Source organism: Panthera tigris, chromosome B1 (assembly GCF_018350195.1).
Source record: "Panthera tigris isolate Pti1 chromosome B1, P.tigris_Pti1_mat1.1, whole genome shotgun sequence".
Lineage (NCBI taxonomy): Eukaryota > Metazoa > Chordata > Mammalia > Carnivora > Felidae > Panthera > Panthera tigris.
The window spans coordinates 55,250,943-55,255,993 of record NC_056663.1 but is presented as its reverse complement, the minus strand read 5'-3'; the positions used below and the strand labels follow the sequence as shown (position 1 = coordinate 55,255,993).

The 5,051-nt window shown below is 42.9% G+C and overlaps 1 non-coding gene across 1 annotated transcript; it reads left to right on the top strand.

Annotated features, from left to right (window-relative positions):
* Positions 1 to 4,441: 4,441 nt before the first annotated feature.
* On the top strand, positions 4,442 to 4,514 carry TRNAK-UUU. Its single transcript has one exon. It is a non-coding gene; the product is annotated as a tRNA-Lys (tRNA).
* The last annotated feature ends 537 nt before the right edge of the window (positions 4,515 to 5,051 follow it).

Genomic DNA, 5,051 nt, shown 5'->3' with positions numbered 1-5,051 from the left:
TACATTCTCACAGCACAATATTTAGACGCTTTCTTTACATCAGCAGTTTTGACAAGACTCCTCCACACACAGTACTGAGCTTAATGCTCATAATAGATGCTCCACTAAGTGTTTGTTTAAATACAATGCTTATAAAATTTTCATTACTTTAACAGCTTCTCAAACAAGATAAAAAACTAAATCTATTATTTTTTGGCACTCTTGTTTTTACTAATTAACAAGGAACTGATAGAAATAAAAAAAAATAGTAAACAAAAGTGCCTCATAATTTCACTCCGATCTCCCAAGAAAACCTCTATTAAGAAATGGAGCACCTGGGTGGCTCAGTCAGTTGAACGTCCGACTTTGGCTCGGGTCATGATCTCACAGTTCATGAGTTTGAGCCCCACAAGGGGCTTTATGCTGACAGCTCGGAGCCTGGAGCCTGCTTCAGATTCTGTGTGTGTGTGTGTGTGTGTGTGTCTGTTCCTCCCCCACTCGCACTCCATCTCTCTCTCTCTCAAAAATAAAGATTTTTTAAAAAAAAAATTTTTTAATGAATTTAGTAGACATCCCCTTGGGGTGCCCAGATGGCTCAGTTGGTTAAGCCTCTGACTTCAGGTCATGATCTCAGGGCTGGTGAGTTTGAGCCCCAGCATTGGGCTCTGCTCGAATAGCGCAGATCCTGCTTTAGATCCTCTGTCTCCCTCTCTCTTTGCCCCTCCCCCATGCTCGCTCTCTCTCTCTCTCTCTCTCTCTCCCTCCCTCTCAAAAATAAATATTTAAAAAAAGAAAAGAATTTAATATACACGCCCTTTCACAATTCATTGTATGTGTGCTTTAATTTTTCTACAAAAGTGGCATCATAACAGGAAATTTTTTATCAGATTAGCAGGAGTCCTCTGCCTAACCTTCTCATCAGAAAAATGTAGGATACTGATTTTCTTCAAACTTCTTCCTGCTGCTTTCTTGTATTAGACAACCATTTGCTTTTAATTTTACTCAACTCCACCTGTAAAGCCTCAATTTGCCAGGTGCTTTCGTGATATGGAGGCAATAATTCCCAGTGACTCTGCTGGGCTGTCTGGATCTATCTGTCTGTCCGTCTGTCTGTCTGACTCAGGCTTCTCACCCTATCTTAGAACCTAGGTTGGGCTGACTTTTAGACTTTCTCATTGCTAGGTTTAAGTGGTCCTGATGATGTATTAATGAGGCACACACAGAAATTGTCCAGCAACTATCTCCTGAACAGTATCTTAAAGCTTTACCGTAAGAGAACTTGGCTGGTGACCACATCCAGGGTCTTCTCGAGCTCTGTTTCCCACTATCTTTGTCACAGTGAACCTTTAGTGCCTTAGATCTCTGAATTCCAGTTTCCTGATCAATGAGTAATTGGAAGGACAGCATCAGGAATTTTCAAACTATGCTCCAAATAGTGCTAGGACCCTGAGAACATGCCCCCGAGGCCTTCAAGAGAAGGGTAGAGAATTGTTTAAATGGATAATTAATTAATTAACAGAAAAATCACAGTTAATCAATTAACCAAATATCTCATCCTAGAAATTCCTAAACATGACAAGAAAACGAAAAGCGGCATCTCTAGAACCCAGGTGGTACTGGGCATGTAGGAGAAACCCAGTATGTATTTGTTAAGGAAGGAAACTTAGGTGCCCTCGAGCCTAACTTGTCAGTATCTTTAAACTTTAAAACACATCCTTTTATCGTTGTCATTGCTTCACTTGATCTCGATACCCCTGGCCTCCAATCCCTTTCAGAGGAAGCTTTCACACCAACTCAGCCTCATCTGAGTATTCCGTTTCTAAGCATGATACGAATAATTAAAGAGGAGAAGTACTGGACTCGAAAGGGCGGGGAATCTGAATCTGAGTCTCAGGTCTGAGACCTTTGGACCTTGACCAAGTCACTTACCTCTCTGGGGCGGTTCCTTCATGCAATCACTTATCGATCAATTTGGAGCGCTTACGACATACCTACCGATACTAAAGCGTTGGGAATACTGTGATTAATATGACCCAGCCCACTCTCTGGGAGCTCATATGGTGATAGGGGAGGGCAGGAAGGCACATAAACACAGATATGCAAAAATCAGTGAGATAGCCTTGACACTGTGTGACCACAGGATTGCCAAATCCCTTTCAAACCCCAAAAGGTTACAGCTTCCTGGAAAGAAAGTAGCTCCTTCTTCATGATCCTAAATATTGTATGGGTTTCTTCCTCAAATCACTGAAAAACAGGGATAGAATTTACAAATATGGAATATGGGTTGACCAGCACCTTCTCCAAAATATCCCTTCCGAGTGTGGTCTGAAACTGCCGCCACCGATCAGACAACAGAGGTGGGGATCTCGTCACCAGGATCCAGCATGTGGGAGGGGCTCAATAAATATTTGTCGAATTTGTAACTAAGCAATGTCTAGCAGGCAGAATAGGCCAGAGCAGAGGAAACCTTCCAGCTTTTTTTTTTTTATTGGTATGGATTTAGCAAAAGCTTAGACATAAAAAACGTGACTCTGGGGGCAAGAGTGGAGCATGAAAGTCACTCCTTGGAACATGAACCTGGGCAGTTGTTACTCCCACTGATTTTCCAGCAAAATGAAAATAATAGTGATGGTGATGAGAACTCTGCAAACTTGGAAATAATTGCTGTCCTCATGGAGTTATAGATGAATGTTTCAGTGCCTGACAAAGAGAAAATTTTCCAAACATGACTATGTCTTCACATTAAGCAGGTATATCTCAGATCTCTAACTCAACATAGACATTAGTTTTTGGCAAATCGTTTACAGATGTCTGTGAGTTTCGGGCGTGTCAAGGAAGGAACGCTAACAGACTTTTCTGGGGTGTGCATCACCTAGCTCGACTCGTCCAGTGACATTCTGGGCTTCCAGGTGTGGCATCAAAGCAGGAGAATGTTCCGGCAGGATGGCAGCACACAGCAGCTGCCTGGCGAGCAGCTGTTTGGCTCAGAGAATGGCAGATAGAAAGAACACTCCGCCTGCCACAGCAGTCAGCTGGGATATCTCCTCTTCTTGCAAATTGGTCTATATTAAATACGTAATTCAAGGGCTAAAATTAAAACCAAAATGAGCCCACAATTTCTGGAACAGTCTTCAAACATTCCAGTCATAGCAGCGTTTCTTTTAATACAGCCAGCCATCTTCTGAGGCTCAAAAGGAATTTCCTCTAAGCAGAAAAGTCTGAAGAGAGTTCTTCAAAGATCCTTGAGGGAAACTCACTCTGATAGCAGGAAAGGGAAGTTCAAGATGCCTCCGAGACTACATGTGTGGAAAAATACTTTAGACTGTCAAAGCGAGAGGAATACAGTATTGGGTTAGAAATCCTGCTCAAAACTAAAGGAACAAGGGTGCTATTAAAGGCATAAACCTGTAAAGCCAGGACCCAAGAACACAAATACACATACAGAATGCATTATGTGTATTACTGTGTATGTGCATATATATTAATGCGGGGGTGGTGTCCAATGTTTTTAACAACTGCTATGCCTGCATAGGATGACCAACTGTCCCAGTTTGTTTGGAACTAACAGGTTTCCTAGGACACAGAACTTCTGGTGCTAAAACATCGGAACAGCCCTGGGTAGCTAGGATATTTGGTCGCCCCATATAAAGGCGCTAACGAACTGGAACAGATATCACTATACACACCCAGGTGGCCTTGTGGACATCATATCTGTTCTCTCATCCTTGGTGTCTGAGGATGTTTGAACTGGATAAACCCTGGGAATCCTATAGTCCTGTCATCAGTTCTCCTAAATTTCTTATACTTTCTCCTGCCTCTGTGCCTTTGCACAAACTGTTCTCTCCACCTAGAAAATCCCTGCCCAACATCTGGAACTTCCTGCAAGAAGACCTCTTGACCCTTCAAAAACTGAATTAAATACATCTCTGGGGGCGCCTGGGTGGCTCAGTCGGTTAAGCGTGTGACTCTTGATTTGGGCTCAGGTCATGATCTCAGGGTTGTGGGATCAAACCCTGTGTTGGGCTCTGCACTGGCAATGCATACCCTGCTTGAGGTTCTCTCTCTCTCTCTCTCTCTCTCTCTCCCTCCCTCCCTCTCTGCCCATCTCCACTCTCTCTCTCTCAAAATTAATAAACTTAAAAAAGATTTTAAAAAGCAAAGTTTTAAATACATCTCTGAACATCTTGCCTAGGACTCTTTATTTACTCCTATATTCAGAATTTGAGGGAAAATTTGAAGCAGAAAGACAACTCCAAAGAAGTAAGATTGTTTATCTCAATTACTTATGAACAAGAAAGAATCAGTGAGCATCTCTCTAAATCTCCACTCCCAAATTCTGAATCAGAGTAATTTTTATCACAGTTGGTAACATTCTCCAGGAAGCCACTAAAAGCCATTACGGGCTCTTGTTCATGCTGCCAGGGCCCCAGGCAGAGCAGAAAAGAATCTAAATGTGAGGGGCTCCTGGCTGGCTCAGTTGGTAGAGCATGAGACTTTTGATCTCAGGGTTATAAGTTCGAGCCTCATGTTGGGTGCAGATATTATTTAAAAATAAAAATCTTAAAAAAAAAAAAAAAGAATCTGAATCCAATGAGTTTAGGCACAATAATGAAGATCCACTGTTTCTGCAAGTCTGGACCACAGCCCTGCTAGTAAGAGAAATCATCTTCCTCAGCTTAGGTTAGGCCATGTTCTCTCTGAGAAAATAATGACTTCAAGTTCTTGAGAGGTGTAATTAGTTAACAAGGCATCAGCAGACCCAGAAGCCCTCTGGGTAGGGAGACAGAACTGGAACTGGAACTGGAGGCAAGTTTTGTACCTTCTCCTTCTCCCAAGGCCCACCACCTTCCCAACTACTCGAGCCTGCAGGAATCAGGAAAGAGCCAGAGTTGAACATTCTCCTTCCGTGCAGAGTTTACTCAGAGGGCACAGGAGCCAGGAGTGTGCACTGAAGTTCAAATCAGGTCGGGGATGGGGGAACGCCCACAGAGACTGGATCAGTTAGGCTGCCAGCAGGAAACACACGGCACACTCATAACAGGGAAATCCGAGGAGAGTTTAATGAAAGGTCA